Source organism: Oncorhynchus mykiss, chromosome 21, assembly GCF_013265735.2.
Source record: "Oncorhynchus mykiss isolate Arlee chromosome 21, USDA_OmykA_1.1, whole genome shotgun sequence".
NCBI classification, from domain to species: Eukaryota; Metazoa; Chordata; class Actinopteri; order Salmoniformes; family Salmonidae; genus Oncorhynchus; species Oncorhynchus mykiss.
In genome coordinates, this window is record NC_048585.1 from 42,533,110 (window position 1) to 42,551,940 (window position 18,831).

The 18,831-nt window shown below is 40.5% G+C and overlaps 1 long non-coding RNA gene and 5 other non-coding genes across 7 annotated transcripts; 2 read left to right on the plus strand and 4 right to left on the minus strand.

Annotated features, from left to right (window-relative positions):
- Nucleotides 1–3,776: 3,776 nt before the first annotated feature.
- On the minus strand, nt 3,777–6,519 carry LOC110500467. 2 transcript variants are annotated; one of them, XR_002470112.2, is made up of 4 exons: nt 6,216–6,519; nt 4,936–5,010; nt 4,618–4,840; nt 3,777–4,486 (listed from the first exon to the last, which is right to left on the minus strand). It is a non-coding gene; the product is annotated as an uncharacterized LOC110500467 (long non-coding RNA). The 2 variants fall into 2 exon arrangements; XR_002470113.2 differs by having other exon boundaries at nt 4,578–4,840.
- A 4,755-nt stretch (nt 6,520–11,274) lies between these two features.
- On the plus strand, nt 11,275–11,347 carry trnak-cuu. Its single transcript has one exon. It is a non-coding gene; the product is annotated as a tRNA-Lys (tRNA).
- Nucleotides 11,348–11,728: 381 nt separating this feature from the next.
- Nucleotides 11,729–11,801, minus strand: trnak-cuu. The gene has a single exon. It is a non-coding gene; the product is annotated as a tRNA-Lys (tRNA).
- Nucleotides 11,802–13,772: 1,971 nt separating this feature from the next.
- Nucleotides 13,773–13,845, minus strand: trnak-cuu. Its single transcript has one exon. It is a non-coding gene; the product is annotated as a tRNA-Lys (tRNA).
- A 112-nt stretch (nt 13,846–13,957) lies between these two features.
- On the plus strand, nt 13,958–14,031 carry trnan-guu. Its single transcript has one exon. It is a non-coding gene; the product is annotated as a tRNA-Asn (tRNA).
- Nucleotides 14,032–18,485: 4,454 nt separating this feature from the next.
- Nucleotides 18,486–18,559, minus strand: trnan-guu. Its single transcript has one exon. It is a non-coding gene; the product is annotated as a tRNA-Asn (tRNA).
- Nucleotides 18,560–18,831: the final 272 nt, after the last annotated feature.

Genomic DNA, 18,831 nt, shown 5'->3' on the forward strand with positions numbered 1-18,831 from the left:
AATTGTATTATGTTGCCCCTTTGTGGCTGCTTCTTGTAGCTGACGTGAGGATGTGATTCAGCAATTTGGAGGACAGTGGAAATTGATAAAAACCAACGCGTCTCTAATCTCATCAGAGTTTTATATAGTGATGGGTGGTTCGCGAATATGTAAACACAGCCTGTAGCTGCCGTAATAATCTCATCATGTAGGCTATCTGTGCACCCTTTATCTGCGAGTTGTTGGCTAGAGCGCACATGCCAATACCAGAGTGGGCACAATTGCTATATAGCACAACATTTTCAAGGAAACCATTAGTAGAGTTGAAAATATGATGGAAACACATTTAACTTGTATTTTTTATTCGGTACAAATTGTTTTATTTTTAACCATCACTCCTGTGTTCCAATGGCACGTTGTGTTAGCTAATCCAAGTTTATCATTTTAAAAGTCTAATTGATCATTAGAAAACCCTTTTGCAATTATGTTAGCACAGCTGAAAACTGTTGTGCTGATTTAAAGAATCAATAAAACTGGCCTTCTTTAGTCTAGTTGAGTATCTGGAGCATTTAACAATTAACATAATTCCATTCAGGTTTTAACATGTTTTGGTCAAATAAAATGTTGTAGTTATTGATGCACAAACAATGTATGAGCTAGGCCTAGGGCCTAACGTTACAGGCTTTCCCCCCCATTGACTAGTTCAAATGGTAGCCTAAACTGCCAGGCGAGGTAAGCTTGTAAGCAGTTAGAAAATAAGTAAATATAGACTCATTTTGAACTAGAAACAAACAATTCTCTAGCATAATTGCATTAGTGTTTAATGTGCTTTGGTAAAAGACAATTACGTTTATGACGCACAAAAATGGCCTATAGGACCCCCATTTTTTTCGCTTGACATTTTATGTCTCAGTAAACACGTGAGTTCGTGAACCACGAGGATGTTCACACAACTTGTAAGTTATTTGAAGTAAGAAATAATATAATTTGGCCTTCTAGGTCTTAGATGTAAGTTGGCTTATTATGAAGTAGGCTAAATTTCAACGTTTCGCTGTGTTAGTGGTCATTTGAAGCCTGGTCTACGACTACACCTTTTTGTCAGGGAACCATGTAGGCATATTAACGTTAGCTCAATATTTTATTCTAATCTAGTTTGCTGTTGTATCCTGATGATTTCTTGCATTAGTTTTAGCTTCTTAAAATGATACGAATTGAATATTCATTGTGATCTTGTAGAATAAGTAGCCTACAATTATCACAAGTCTGGATAAATATCAGTTTTATTGTTAAAAGCAAATAGACAGGACAAAATTGCAGGTAGGCCTAATGGTAAAATGTAATGCTAGCGTCTAGGGCCTCAATAGTTTTTTACAATGTAATGCTAGGGCACCAGCACTCAAAGATTAGCTTATAAAATTGTAGGTAATGATACTATGTAATACCATTTATGTGTAGTGCATCTTATAGCCTTTCTCAGTTTTGACACAAAGATACCAATTTATATTATATTCTGCTTTCTGCAGCTATGATGACACGAACAGTAAGAATAAGTAACACATTTAACTTAGGCTACATACTTTTAACAGGCATGAATGAGGTTGACTGAGTTTCCTCTTCGTAGCTTGTAGTGTTTCACTGTTTTGCTCTCATCCAGCATTTCCCCTGCAAACAGAAGTCATCAAACCAATCTTTTAGAAGCTGTTTTTTATTATTAAAGAAAGACCATTTCCATTCATATCTTAGTATACAATACTTTTACAGCTAAGTGTTTAACTGTGAATTACCTAGCCTATGTAAGATTCTCATGACCTTGTTCTACACCGGTCAACAACAAAACAACAACAATCCATAGGAAATAAACAACTGGCCTACTGCTTTAACTCATAAGGATGCGTCATGTGGATAGATAGCCTACCGTTGTAAACAAGCTTCATTGTGCTGCATTTCTTTCCTGCCTGCTGACATGCATTTTCCAACAGAACTGCTATTCTCTCCAGAGGGAACACGTCTATGTCCATGGTCTTTCCCGCACACCTCACAAGGACATTGAACTTGTCCACATCCTCAATGTTGTCATTGGCCTTAATAAAAAGAGCACGCAGATATTTAATAATCAAGAGAAAAACGGGGGTTATAAACAAGTCGGAATATATCATTTTAAAAAGGTTTATGTTGTGGTGGTAATATAAAAACAATAAACCCTTAACTATTTCCCCTAAATGTTAACCCAACCAGCTGCTTTGATTAGGGGGAAACCCCACACTCATAAACATAATTTCCTTGAGTTGGTCTTTGTTTCAGTCATATACAGAGTTAAGCCTACTTACACCTAAGGCACTTCGTGATTCCCCCAGGAAATTCCCTGTGTTAGTCTTATCACCTTGTTGCTCTGGTGACCTGGGTGGACAGAAACCGATGTTCACTTTTCAAAGCAATAGTAAAAGAGATAAGGCTTAAACCAGGGTATTTACACACACACACGTTATGTAAAATGAATTTCCATTCAGTATCCTATTTTCCCTCACCCCTAACCCTAAACCGAACACTTACCCCAACATTAACCCCTAACATCAACCCGTAACCCTAATTCTAACCCTTAACATAAACCCCTACATTTATAATAGCCCTTGTCCTCATTGGGAAATGACTTGGGGGAATTTTAGGTCCCCACAAGGATAGACCCCCCACATTTTAGACGGTCTCCCCTCCCTGTCTGAGCTGTCTAATTGAGGGCCAACATGGCTCTTCCCTGACGGCTGGGAATCCCCTGTGTTATTACCTTGTTGCTCAGGTGACCTGGGTGGGGATAGGGGAAGTTTACTTATAGGGAAAGTGAAAGATAGACAGGAGTGTTTACACTTTGGGGTTTAGGCCAGGTTACTGTAAAGCACTTTGTGATATCTGCTAATGTAAAAAGGGTTTGTAAATTAATTTGATTGACTTGACCAAGGAGAGAGAGATTCTAGGTTCTAGGCTCACCTGTCTGTGTCCTGATAGGTCTCTGTCTGAGTGACAACTGTGATTTCCCCTGAAGACTGGGGCAAAACAGACTAAGTTAGTTCACTCTAATAAGTGAGAAGTAATCATACAGGATTTCCCATTCCCCTTATATTTCCTGATCGTGTCTCTTTTGAAAAACAACAAATAATGCATTTAAATGTAAGTCTAGCATTTTATGGTTTGGGGAATGCATACATTCATGCTTGCGGGCACCTTAAAATTATGAAATTGTGGATGTTCTCTCAGAATTTTGCTAAATAGATTTCAGATTACAGACTAGTTGCCAACAGAAAGGATCTTAGTATGAATAGTCAAATGTAGGTTACTTACCTCTGGGTATAAATAACTGTAGATTCCACCCATTTTGTAAATGTAAGAATCTGTCTGATATAGCTTATTCTTCTACTTAGTCTTCTTCGAAGTTGAATGGTGGTACGCTGCCTCTACCCATTTATATGGCCGAGTGAGCCCTTTATCTCAGTTCAGAAAAGTACAGAACTTTCACTTTCTTTTGGGAAAGCCTGGTCTCATAGACTAGACGCACCATATTAAATGTAAATCCCAAACAGTAGTATGATATGTGACGTTTGGTATGGGTACATAAGACCGATGGTTACTTAAGGCAAAAATGAAAGTAGTTTGGTCGGGTGTATAACGCGAATGTCTAGCAACCCAAAGGTTGCGAGTTCAAATCTCATCAAGGACAACTTCAGCTAATTAGCAACTTTTCAATTGCTTACTATTTTTTTTATAGCTATTTTGCAACTGCTTAGCATGTTAGCTAACCCTTCCCCTAAACCCATAGCCTAGTTAACGTTAGCCAGCTAGCTAACGTTGGCCACCTAGCTAGAATTCATAAAATATCATACGTTTTGCTAATTCGAAACATATTCTATGTTTTGCAAACTCAAAACATAAAATGAAAAGTAATTTGTAACCTGTCATACGAAATGAGTGATAGACACTGACAAATGAATACATACCATACGAAGCATAACATATAACATAACATAAATAAATGGTGTGCCTCGGATTTACGTACAGAATAATACGAAATGCTCTGGGACCAGGTTGATTTGGAGATTCCCCTGATATTCCTTCCCTGTGATGTCTAAAGACATATAAATTAAGACGTCTTGAGGCATTTAGAGACCTGTCTTACGACTTGTCTTAGAAAATGAAGACGTCTTTAAGACAGTCCATAGAAATACCAATGTCTTGAGACATCCGACTTAAGACATTTCTAGACATTTTAGAATGAGTTGTTTTCATGTTTTATTAGTTATAAATACTAATCACTCACTTTATAACACTTATGCACAGCCATAGCACAAATTGTAGAAATCAAAGTAATCAAGATGATTTATTGACCAAAATATCAATTTCATATGCTATAAAATAACTTTGGGTAAAGGCGGTACAGTGCTCCAAATAAGGCCTATCTTCAAGTCTTTACAGCCAGATAATCATCTCTTGTTTAGGGATCTCAGAGCTGTTCTTCCTTAATCTACAGGAAAATAAACTGTTGTTAGTTATCATATCATAAATACAGCAACGTCAATAACAATACCACCTCTACCCTGCTATTTTTATTGTACCTTTAATTATGAATAGCTCAACTGATGCGGAAAGCCCTACCATTCATGATGGCTTAATGTTTGACACCAGGTAGGACCCCAGCTTTATTCCAGTCTGAAAATAGGAATAATCAGTTAAGTACTCTGTCTGTCTGTTCTCATGGGAAGAAATTAACATTGCATCTGTCATGTGCCTTTTTTTGCAATGCAGTGTATTTGTATTTGCTGGGTGACAGCTGGCCTTGATTGAGTTGAGTTTCTGACATGTCTTCCATCCTTGTATCCTGATTAAAGAGAAATAGGCCCTGTTCATTACACAAAAACGATCAAAGCACGTGAAAAAAAGCAGATACAAACCTCCAGTCATAACATAACTCACCAGCCTATCATGCATAGAGGTCAGCACTCAGATAAGTCCAGTCTACTCACACTGCAACACGTGAGGTTGGCATACCTGACCAATAAAATAAAACAAAAACATTTATAAACGCACCAGCCATTTATCTTTACTTTATTTTAGGGATATATTTGATGTAACATTTAGGTGCCGTCTTCTACACTAACTTTTTCCGCTGATGGCACTGGTGCTAACCAACTTTTTCAGTTGGTGGCACCATCACATGATTTGGTTCAACAATTTTATTTATACAGAAATGTATAATGACCTGGCCTGTGTCCCATAATGTGCCTGTATTCCATACAGAACCATGCTAATAATGACAAGCCATCTTTTAAATTAGCATGCCCTTGTGTTCTTACATTGATTTGGAAAGCAAAGAAAATAGACTGAAAATAATGTGCAAAGTGTATTTATTGCAGATTTCAAAGTGCCATGTGTTATTTTCTGCTAAATCCTCTAGAGGGCAGAATATGAAAAAAAAACATACTTGAAACTGCAAAAAAAAGATTCTAAGGGGGGAGAAGCACTGTGATTTCCCCCAGTTTTCAGGTTTTCCTTCTCAAACTCACTTAATTTTTCTTTTTTTGAAAAACAACTAAATTAGCGTTCATATTTGTATAACTCTCAGTTGACAGAAATATACAATATGAATGAGCTAATAGCAATTACTATTTATAATTAATCACATCACGGGAGAGCTCACCATTGATCGAAATAATTGAGTAAAACACTTTCTAGAAATCAAAAGTAATAAGTTGATGGGTAGTTTGTGCATGCCGCCATGTTTTTTGTTTGTTCCATCAACCAAAGATAATAAGAGGAGATGAGTTTGGTCTGTTTATAGTATGCATGTTGAAGGGGGTGTGTCGTCTACGATCATTCACTTCCCTTCATTCACTTCCGTAAGTTTAGCCGAAAGATGAGTGAACCATTCCTCATTATAACATCTTTGGTCTGACAGACGTTTAACATGACACCCAGAATGCATTGTATAATGTCAACAAACATGGTGCCACACATAGCTGGCAAATAACTTAGCCTTAGCTCATTACAATCAGTACAACCTTCAAAAAAGTATTTTACACACATCATAGGTGTCCATTACAATCTATGCAATAATCGGAATGCATTATTTGTCACCAATACTTAAAACCGTGAATAAAACTGTAAATACATTGTGCTCCGTACATACATACATGCATACTGTATGTACCTACAGTAGAAACAACAACATGATAAAAATAAAATAAGGAACTTACTTTGATAGGAAAGTACACATGTCCAAAGTTGTTATTTGTAAGGAAAACAAAAAGTAAGGCGATGCGAGCGCCAGCCTGAAAATGTTCCAATTCGTGCAAGACAGCACAAATGTCTGCATATTTGATCTGCGCAAACATTGGTGAAGTGCGTGGGCTCTCCTCGAAGAGAAGAGTTTGTCCGGCTCAGTAAAGCCTCAAACATAAATTGTCTGCAATGCTGGAATGGGCTACTTCTATGTGAATTAATGAGGAGGCGGAACACACCTCAATTCAAACTGTTAGAAAATACAAATCAAATCAGATCAAATGTTATTTGTCACATGCGCCGAATACAACAGGAGATGTTTGTGTACTACAGGAAAAGGAATTTCCTGGTTACAATTTCACCTTACAGTGAAATGCTTACTTACAAGCCCTTAACCAACAATGCTTTAAGAGGGATTTTTTATAATACACGTGTTAAGTAAAAAAATAAGTAACAAATAATTAAACAGTAGCAGTAAAATAACAAGCTATGCTATATAGAGGTTGTACCAGTACAGAGTCAATGTGCTGGTTAGTTGAGGTAATATGTACATGTAGGCAGAGTTAAAGTGACTATGAATATTTTAAAAACAGTGTAGCAGCAGTATAAAAGAGGGATCGGGGTACCCCTTTGATTAGCTGTTCAGGAGTCTTATTGCTTGGGGGTAGAAGCTGTTAAGAATCCTTTTGGACGTCGACTTGGCGCTCCAGTACCGCTTGCCGTGCAGTAGCAGAGAGAACAGTCTATGACTAGGGTGGCTGGAGTCTTTGACCATTTTTAGGGCCTTCTTCTGACACCGCCTGGTATAGCGGTCCTGGATGGCAGGAAGCTTGGCCCCAGTGATGTACTGAACCGTACGCACTACCCTCTGTCGTGCCTTGCGGTCGGAGGCCGAGCAGTTGCCATACCAGGCAGTGATGCAACCAGTCAGGATGCTCTCGATGGTGCAGCTGTTGAACCATTTGAGAGTCTGAAGACAAGTGCCAAGTCTTTTCAGTCTCCTGAGGGGGCCCTCGTGTTGTTAGAACTTGTTAGAAAATAATTTGAAATTGACAAGTTGAAACAGCCTGTTGTTAATTAGCAGGCAGCGCGTGTACCATCCTTTTGCATAATAATCACATTTGGAACGGTGAATGCATTCTGACATCACGTGCATAAAAAAACTCATGCTGGGGCAGCGATGTTGGAGATGTTTGGAACTCACGTATATAAAAAGTTTAAGAATAATTAAAAAAATTAATAGGCCTACCCAGTGGCATTATGCATTGCCATTCACATTATTTTTACGGCATTGCCCGATTATATAGACAACATGCTCCTGACAAACAAACTAATAAAGTCTGTCCATGTGGTAGCTAGTCAGTCTCGCCATTTGAGATGTTGAAGAGTTATTGAGGGGTTACTGTATCATGTTTTAAAAACGAGAAAGTGACCAAAAACCTGGTTCCCTTTGTAAGGGAACACTTTGATTGGAAGACCAAGTTACAACCAACATTCAATGTTGTCGAGCTCATAATAACCGTACATGGTTTTACCACACCGAGCGTTAGGAAACAAACCAAAGCCCTTACGTCTCTCATAAAAAACGTATCACTTACATCGCTCATAAAAACTGATCAGAAATGAAGTGACAGATAATTATATTGGATCAGTATAACTTATAAATTGTCTACCATAACTTCAATTACTTTTCAAGAACCAAAGAGCCCAAAGGAAATGTCAGATTTACAAAGTAGGCTGCATCATGATGACTGAATTGCGCATCGCAAATATTCAACCAAGACGTAGAACTTTTTTAATAGCTTGTTTGAATAATTGTTTTTGCATTAGCATTTACTGGTAGATATCATAACTTGGAACATCTTACTGCTTTCCTACCCCTGTCGGTCTTCACTCATGCAACAACCAGTTGTTTGAGAGCGCTCTCAGTCCGACAGATTATCTATAGATTATCTTGTGCGTGTGATAAATAATCAACATAACGACAGCGTCGAGAATACATCTGTTTTTTTTATCAATTATGTAGCCTCGATAAATAATTGCCTATGCAGGCTACTGGCGGGGATGATCGACTACCCCATAGGGTTTCCAAAAATGTCCCTGTATGTCGAGCCCTGACACACACAGACAAGGGCATTCCCTTTGCCTCTTCAGAAAGTTGGTATATTTTTGGTTAATTGCACATTACTGTATGAGTAAATCATTGTGATTAAAAAAAGCGAATTGTGAACCAAAATCTAACGTGACCAGGTAACAAGAAATCACTGGCACTATTGCAACCAGTAAAAAAAATGTGTGTCGCACTGCCAAGTCAAACGGTCGCATATGCGACTCAGTGCGTCGCAGTATCGAACCCAGTAGATGTATTCTCTATTTAATAAAACTGCACAAAAAAGACCCGAATTGAAGTCACCTGTTTTTTTTTTTTGTTTTTTTTTGCTTTGGTGCTATTTTCAAAAGTATGTGGTGACATTTCAACTCCAAACGGGTAGTACTTGTAACGCAGCCAGTCTTACATTCAAACCTATAATTGTGCATACATCTTTCACCACACAACCATTGATCCAAAATATAAGTATACTATTAAATATAATGTGCACTTTGATTTAATCACCAAAACAGGACATCATTATGTCTTCTCAATTTTGTTATTTTAGCAAACAGTTACTCCAAAAGCAAAAAATGTAAGATGCATATTTCAAAATTGACCTTTAGTATGCTCCAGTACTGTAAATTAGAGTACATTATATTGTTTTTGTTAGGCAATACACTTGCACTACCCATTAAAGTTGATTGAACATCAAATTTCCATAATTTGTGATCAAATGTGATCAAAACATCTTTCACAATAAAATAAAATGTTATTTGTAGGGTTGCACATTTTGGGGAATACTCAGAGGTGTGAATTAACAGTAAAATATGGACATTTTCAGAAATATATGCAAATTAATATTAATACCATTTAAATGTAGATGTTTTTTGCATCGGATACCATATCATATGGAGACAGAAACATAAACATTTGACCTTATCATAAGTAGACATAATTGCAAATTGTTAAATCCTTCCAATATATATATTTTTTAAACTATTTAGTTACGAATTGAACTAATTAAATTAGTTGACTTTTCACATGGGATGATTTCACTGAACAACAAAAGAAAGAGAATATTGAATGATCCCCAATGATCCATCACATCTCCCAAAAACTTTTTCAACATACATCTGTAAAATGATAGTCTAGAAACTAATGCTTTGGTTGTCTTCCTCTCAGGCTTACATGTCTTCTCCCTGGACCTCCCCAATGTTCCCCTCTTGAACATCAGACTCTGAGGCCTCATCTTCACTATCACTTTCCAACCTTGTTGAGGATGGCTCATTGTCAGGCTCAAAAAGACAAACATTTGCCCAGATGCCACCAATTTTTCAATCCTTGTTGTATTGGTCCGTATGTTGCGTCCTTTGGTGTGTGTGTGTTCCCAAACAAGGACCAGTTGCGCTTTGAGGCAGCTGATGTTGGTGGGATTTGGAGGATGAAGGAGGCAACAGGGGAAAGAGCCTCAGATCCACAAAGTCCCTTCCACCAGGTGGCTGATGAGATATATATTGGCACTACTGCCACAATTCATCTCCATCCCAAAGCCCTTGCTTGGATGTGTACTTCGCCAGACTGCCAAGAACCTTGCCCTCATCCAGGTCAAGGTGGCGAGACACTTTAGTGATGACACCACAGGCCTTGTTGATCTCTGCACCAGACAGGATGCTCTTCCCAGCATACTTGGGGTCCAACATGTACGCTGCGGCGTGTATGGGCTTCAGGCAAAAGTCTTCACGCTTTTTTGATGTATTTCATAACTGCAGTTTCCTCTGCTTGGAGCAACGGTGAAGTGGGCAGGGCAGTACGGATTTCTTCTCTTACATATGCAAGCAGAGTCTGAAGATCAGTCAGGATGGCATTGTCTCCCTCAATCCGTGCAATGGCTACTGCTATAGGTTACAGGAGTTTCAGGCTGCTTACCACTTTCTCCCAAAATAGATCATCCAGGAGGATCCTCTTGATGGGGCTGTCCATATCGGCAGACTGTGATATGGCCATTTCTTGGAGAGACTCCTTCCCCTCCAGGAGACTGTCAAACATGATGACAACACCACCCATACAGGTGTTACTGGGTAGCTTCAATGTGGTGCTCTTATTCTTCTCACTTTGCTTGGTGAGGTAGATTGCTGCTATAACTTGATGACCCATACCTACTGTAACCATTTCCTTGGCTTTCTTGTAGTGTATCCATTGTTTTTCATTGTTTTAAACCTGGTATCGGTATTGAAGTCAAAATTCTGGTATGACAACACTACTACTGGTAGTGGCTTGCCCATTGGCTTTTCTACTCCTGGTTGGCTACAATACAGCTGCCTGATGAACGTTAGCCAGCTAGCTCATTAGCTAGACAACAGAGAACAAGCCACCAACAGCAAAGACAACAAAGATTTTTATAACTAACCCTATCTGTGGAGAGGAGCTGTAGCTAGCTATGGTTGTTAGCTACTAGCTTGCTAGTCAGCTAGCTAGTAAGCTTCTGCAACAAATGGAACTCCCCAGACAAACACTAGCCAGCTAGCTAATGTTAGTTAACTAACTAGCAACTAGGGGTGTGCCGAGTACTCTGACAAAACTAGTATTGTAATAGAGAATTTTCCGAATAGAAGTATAACAAGTTTTTCTTTTTTCTTTTTATTATCCGTGGTCCGAAAAATGTATTTGTAGCTGCCAGCATGCACATCTCTTTCACTCAAACAGTGAAGTGCTGCGTTCTCTAAACAACTATTGCCTAGTTCTTCTGTCTGTAGAGAAACGAGCGGGTATTGGTTGAGCCTGCTGCTCTCCCTCTGCTCTCATTTCCCCTCACTCACTCACTCGTCTCAGGGCACAAGCACATTCCAGGTCAGCCCAAGTCTCAAGAAACACACAGTACAGAGAGAAGAAGGGGAGTGTCCTTGTTATGTTCTTAGTGAGCTCCTTCCCTTATTCCGTCAGTTGCCCGGCTAGCTCAGTCGGTAGAGCATGAGACTCTTAATCTCAGGGTCGTGGGTTCGAGCCCCACGTTGGGCGCACATTGTTTTTGCACCTCTAAACCTCACTGTGCTCATACACGTAAAGACAAGATTGTACTACTTCACAATTTTTTTTAAATACATTTTAATATTTATTTTTTTATAGTTGGTTAAATTTTACTCTATTATTTTAGTAGTTTTTTAAGTTGGAGAAATACTACTAATAAAACATCAATACTACAAAAATATTTGTGTTAGTATTTTAATCATGTATCATATATCATATGTACTTTAAGAAATTATCCTTATTAAAGATTGATTATATACTGAAAAATATAGGGATTAAATTCCATTGTTTGAGGATTTCCAATTACCACTGTTTAAGGATTTCCAATTACCACTAGGGAAGCTGTGAAATCACTTCCTATTCAAAAGGAAGCGCCCAACGTGGGGCTCGAACCCACGACCCTGAGATTAAGAGTCTCATGCTCTACCGACTGAGCTAGCCGGGCTGTGTGTACAAGACTAGCCCCTCCCTTTGTATACCTTCAACCTACTACCCCTCCCCAAACCCTTCCTGATTGTAGCACTCACAAGTGTTCAGTATTTTATTTATTTAACTTTAAACAAAACATTAAATTAATTTTCTTATTTTAGTTGGTTTAATTGTACTCTGTTATTTTAGATGTGTTGAAGTTAGAGGCTACTAACTTGAAACTAATCAAATATTGTAAATGTTATAGTATTTGTAACTGAGCCCCACCGTGGACACCTCATAATACCCATAAAACCTAGCGGTAAACACAGAAATGGCTCCAATGGTTTTTCAACCATTCACTTGATCCATTGTGGATTTTAGAAACACTGCAAATAAGGGCTGTGTTTTGCGTAGGCTTACCCTATTGTGTCGTTTTGATAACCATGTAAATTTCTCTCGGACAAGGTGACTTATCAATATAATCGGTTTTATTTACTCTCAGATTTGAAAATGCAAGTGTTGCACACCAACAGATGGAGAAAGACTACACCTGTCAGGCAATTCATTTCAACAATAATCTTCATTTTAATTTGACTTTACAAACAAGAGGGCTTAATTGGAGTCTATTTCTTCAGAGCCTAGACCTATATAAAATAACTTAGCCTACCTCAGCCAGTTATGAGGCTTAACAGCCTAATAGAAGTAGTATTTTTTTAAATTAGGCCTTACAATTGCAACTGGTGAAAAATGTAGCATCCTACATGCTGTCTGTGTCAGCAGTCCAATCCCTGTACCTTTTGTAGAATATCAATATCTGTCCCTGATGTTTTTCCTGGAGAGAAGTGGCTTCTTTGCTGCCCTTCTTGACACCAGGCCATCCTCCAAAAGTCTTCGCCTCACTGTGCGTGCAGATGCACTCACACCTGCCTGCTGCCATTCCTGAGCAAGCTCTGTACTGGTGGTGCTACGATTCCGCAGCTGAATCAACTTTAGGAGACTTTCCTGGCGCTTGCTGGACTTTCTTGGGTGCCCTGAATTCTCCTACACAACAATTGAACCTCTCTCCTTGAAGTTCTTAATGATCCGATAAATAGTTGATTTAGGTGCAATCTTACTGGCAGCAATATCCTTGCCCGTGAAGCCCTTTTTGTGCAAAGCAATGATGACGGCACGTGTTTCCTTGCAGGTAACCATGATTGACAGAGGAAGAACAATGATTCCAAGCACCACCCTCCTTTTGAAGCTTCCAGTCTGTTATTCCAACTCAATCAGCATGACAGAGTGATCTCCTTGTCCTCGTCAACACTCACACCTGTGTTAACGAGAGAATCACTGACATGATGTCAGCTGGTCCTTTTGTAGCAGGGCTGAAATGCAGTGGACATGTTTTTGGGGGGATTCAGTTCATTTGCATGGCAAAGAGGGACTTTGCAATTAATTGCAATTAATCTGATCACTCTTCATAAAATTCTGGAGTATATGCAAATTGCCATCATACAAACTGAGGCAGCAGACTATGTGAAAATAAATATTTGTGTCATTCTCAAAACTTTTGGCCATGACTGTACACCGACACTCCAACACACACGTACAGTCAGTCGTATGAAAAAGTTTGGGCACCCCTGACAATTTCCATGATTTCCATTTATAAATAATTGTGTGTTTGGATCAGCAATTTCATTTTGATCTATCAAATAACTGATGGCACTGATGACACAGTAATATTTAAATTGTGAAATTAGGTTTATTGGATTAACAGAAAATGTGCAATATGCATCAAAACAAAAGTAGACAGGTGCATAAATTTGGGCACCCCAATAGAAAAATCACATCAATATTTAGTAGAACCTACTTTTGCTAAAATAACAGCCTCTAGACGCTTCCCATCGCCTCTAATGAGTGTCTGGATTCTGGATGAAGGTATTTTGGACCATTACTCATTACAAAACATCTCCAGTTTGAAAAATAACATTTCATATAAAAAAACCTAATATTCAAAAGTTAGCGCCCAACGTGGGGCTCGAACCCACGACCCTGAGATTAAGAGTCTCATGCTCTACCGACTGAGCTAGCCGGGCTGTTTGTGGCTTTTTCAATTCCCTTCATTTTAAACCTGAAACCCTATGCTCGTGACGCTCATGTGTTATTTCAGAAACAAAATGCTTTAACTCTGACACGGTAAGCAACCTTGTCTCTGTGGCGCAATCGGCTAGCGCGTTAGACTGTTAATCTAAAGGTTGGTGGTTCGAGCCCACCCAGGGACGGTCATTTTGATTTTAGCAGTGGATTCATATAACAGTTGTTTTGATGTCAGGAGCTGATCTTCAGAAATTGTAACTCAAATCAGAATGAACCTCTCCTGAGATTGTCGGAATGTTCTCACACTGTTGTAAGATTCATTGTAAATATATTGCAAAAAATATCACAATTTTCAACAGTAAATTAGGTAAGTTTAGTTTTCCTTGATGCAGCCAGTAGCCCCCCCAATTTTCATTTTTCTTAAAGAGTAAACAAAATGTGGTTGTACTGCGTATCAGAGGGCTGTAGCCTGTTGCACATGGAGAAACTGCTAGCAATCTGCTAGCAATCTGATCTCTTGGCTACATAGCTGATGCACGCTGGACTGTCCATTAATCACGGTACTCCATTCTGCTTGTTTGTTTTATCTGTTGGCCCCGTTGCCTAGTCAACGCCATTTTACCTGCTGTTGTTGTGCTAGCTGATTAGCTGTTGTCTCACCTACTGTTTTAGCTAGCTTTCCCAACTCAACACCTGTGATTACTGTATGCCTCGCTGTATGTCTCTCTCAAGTGTCAATATGCCTTGTATACTGTTGTTCAGGTTAGTTATCATTGTTTTAGTTCACAATGGAGCCCCTAGTTCCACTCTTCATACCCCTGATAACTCCTTTGTCCCACCTCCCACACATGCGGTGACCTCACCCATTACAACCAGCATGTCCAGAGATACAACCTCTCTCATCATCACCCAGTGCCTGGGCTTACCTCCGCTGTACCCGCACCCCACCATACCCCTGTCTGCGCATTATGCCCTGAATATATTCTACCATGCTCAGAAACCTGCTCCTCTTATTCTCTGTCCCCAACGCTCTAGGCGACCAGTTTTGATAGCCTTTAGCCGCACTCTCATACTACTCCTTCTCTGTTCCGCGGGTGATGTGGAGGTAAACCCAGGCCCTGCATGTCCCCAGGCACCCTCATTTGTTGACTTCTGTGATCGAAAAAGCCTTGGTTTCATGCATGTCAACATCAGAAGCCTCCTCCCTAAGTTTGTTTTACTCACTGCTTTAGCACACTCTGCTAACCCTGATGTCCTTGCTGTGTCTGAATCCTGGCTCAGGAAGGCCACCAAAAATTCTGAGATTTCCATACCCAACTATAACATCTTCCGTCAAGATAGAACTGCCAAAGGGGGAGGAGTTGCAGTCTACTGCAGAGATAGCCTGCAAAGTAATGTCATACTTTCCAGGTCCATACCCAAACAGTTCGAACTACTAATTTTGAAAATTACTCTCTCCAGAAATAAGTCTCTCACTGTTGCCGCCTGCTACCGACCTCCCTCAGCTCCCAGCTGTGCCCTGGACACCATTTGTGAATTGATCGGTGACCAAAACTGGGATATGCTTAACACCCCGGCAGTCCTACAATCTAAGCTAGATGCCCTCAATCTCACACAAATCATCAAGGAACTCACCAGGTACAACCCTAACTCTGTAAACAAGGGCACCCTCATAGACGTCATCCTGACCAACTGGCCCTCCAAATACACCTCCGCTGTCTTCAACCAGGATCTCAGCGATCACTGCCTCATTGCCTGTATCCGCTACGGCGCCGCAGTCAAACGACCACCCCTCATCACTGTCAAACGCTCCCTAAAACACTTCTGTGAGCAGGCCTTTCTAATCGACCTGGCCCGGGTATCCTGGAAGGACATTGACCTCATCCCGTCAGTTGAGGATGCCTGGTCATTCTTTAAAAGTAACTTCCTCACCATTTTAGATAAGCATGCTCCGTTCAAAAAATGCAGAACTAAGAACAGATACAGCCCTTGGTTCACCCCAGACCTGACTGCCCTCGACCAGCACAAAAACATCCTGTGATATGTCCCCGTGATATGCAACTGTTCAGGGAAGTCCGGAACCAATACACGCAGTCAGTCAGGAAAGCTAAGGCCAGCTTCTTCAGGCAGAAGTTTGCATCCTGTAGCTCCAACTCCAAAAAGTTCTGGGACACTGTGAAGTCAATGGAGAACAAGAGCACCTCCTCCCAGCTGCCCACTGCACTGAGGCTAGGTAACACGGTCACCACCGATAAATCCATGATTATCGAAAACTTCAATAAGCATTTCTCAACGGCTGGCCATGCCTTCCGCCTGGCTACTTCAACCTCGGCAAACAGCCCCGCCCCCCCCCCGCTGCTCCTCGCCCATGCCTCTCCAGGTTCTCCTTTACCCAAATCCAGATAGCAGATGTTCTGAAAGAGCTGCAAAACCTGGACCCGTACAAATCAGCTGGGCTTGACAATCTGGACCCTCTATTTCTGAAACTATCCGCCACCATTGTCGCAACCCTTATTACCAGCCTGTTCAACCTCTCTTTCATATCGTCTGAGATCCCCAAGGATTGGAAAGCTGCCGCAGTCATCCACCTCTTCAAAGGGGGAGACACCCTGGACCCAAACTGTTACAGACCTATATCCATCCTGCCCTGCCTATCTAAGGTCTTCGAAAGCCAAGTCAACAAACAGGTCACTGACCATCTCGAATCCCACTGTACCTTCTCCGCTGTGCAATCTGGTTTCCGAGCCGGTCACGGGTGCACCTCAGCCACACTCAAGGTACTAAACGATATCATAACTGCCATCGATAAAAGACAGTACTGTGCAGCCGTCTTCATCGACCTTGCCAAGGCTTTCGACTCTGTCAATCACCATATTCTTATCGGCAGACTCAGTAGCCTCGGTTTTTTCGGATGACTGCCTTGCCTGGTTCACCAATTACTTTGCAGACAGAGTTCAGTGTGTCAAATCGGAGGGCATGCTGTCCGGTCCTCTGGCAGTCTCTATGGGGGTGCCACAGGGTTCAATTCTCGAGCCGACTCTTTTCTCTGTATACATCAATGATGTTGCTCTTGCTGCGGGCGATTCCCTGATCCACCTCTACGCAGACGACACCATTCTATATACTTTCGGCCCGTCATTGGACACTGTGCTATCTAACCTCCAAACAAGCTTCAATGCCATACAACACTCCTTCCGTGGCCTCCGACTGCTCTTAAACGCTAGTAAAACCAAATGCATGCTTTTCAACCGATCGCTGCCTGCACCCGCATGCCCGCCTAGCATCACCACCCTGGATGGTTCCGACCTAGAATATGTGGACATCTATAAGTACCTAGGTGTCTGGCTAGACTGCAAACTCTCCTTCCAGACTCATATCAAACATCTCCAATCGAAAATCAAATCAAGAGTCGGCTTTCTATTCCGCAACAAAGCCTCCTTCACTCACGCCGCCAAGCTTACCCTAGTAAAACTGACTATCCTACCGATCCTCGACTTCGGCGATGTCATCTACAAAATGGCCTCCAACACTCTACTCAGCAAACTGGATGCAGTCTATCACAGTGCCATCCGTTTTGTCACTAAAGCACCTTATACCACCCACCACTGCGACTTGTATGCTCTAGTCGGCTGGCCCTCGCTACATATTCGTCGCCAGACCCACTGGCTCCAGGTCATCTACAAGTCCATGCTAGGTAAAGCTCCGCCTTATCTCAGCTCACTGGTCACGATGGCAACACCCATCCGTAGCACGCGCTCCTTTAGGTGTATCTCACTGATCATCCCTAAAGCCAACACCTCATTTGGCCGCCTTTCGTTCCAGTACTCTGCTGCCTGTGACTGGAACGAATTGCAAAAATCGCTGAAGTTGGAGACTTTTATCTCCCTCACCAACTTCAAACATCAGCTATCTGAGCAGCTAACCGATCGCTGCAGCTGTACATAGTCTATTGGTAAATTGCCCACCCTTTTTCACCTACCTCATCCCCATACTGTTTTTATTTATTTATTTACATTTCTGCTCTTTTGCACACCAATATCTCTACCTGTACATGACCATCTGATCATTTATCACTCCAGTGTTAATCTGCAAAATTGTAATTATTCGCCTACCTCATGCCTTTTGCACACATTGTATATAGACTCCCCCTTTGTTTTCTACTGTGTTATTGACTTGTTAATTGTTTACTCCATGTGTAACTCTGTGTTGTCTGCTCATACTGCTATGCTTTATCTTGGCCAGGTCGCAGTTGCAAATGAGAACTTGTTCTCAACTAGCCTACCTGGTTAAATAAAGGTGAAATAAATAAAATAAAATCCTCCCCTCCCCAGGAAATACAACTTTTCTCCGGCTTTCTTGAAAGTTGTCTTTTGTTTGTCGCTGTGTTGTGCTTTCTTGCCTGTCTCTCACAGTGTACATCTGTGCAGTGCAGCGTTTCAAATATTGTTTTGGAAGGGGGAAAAAACATGGTATTATGGTTTACTAATTCACTAACTAGGTACCACTTAAATAGTAGTGTACACATTTAAAAAAATAGGAGGATAATGTCTTTACTTCAAAACAACTGTTATGAATCTAAAATGGTGCTAGAATGATGAGTCACTAAATGCTGTAGCGTTTGTTAAAAATAAAAACAATCCGTCCCTGGGTGGGCTCGAACCACCAACCTTTAGATTAACAGTCTAACGCGCTAGCCGATTGCGCCACAGAGACACGGTGTTGTATGGAAAGGGAGAATGGTTTATGTTCTGTAAAAAACAATGACGTATTTAAAGTCTGGATTGCTGATACTAAGTATTGGCCAGTGAGAGGCTTTGAAGCAACCGGTCGGCCGAACTCCTTTTTTGTTGCAGTGGGGAAAGTAACATTAGAACTTTCAAACAATTAAAAAATATAACATATTTTAAATGTTTTTATATATTTTTTTATTTAAAAAAAATGTGCTAACATAATATAATTTAAAAGTATGCATTAAATTGTCTGTA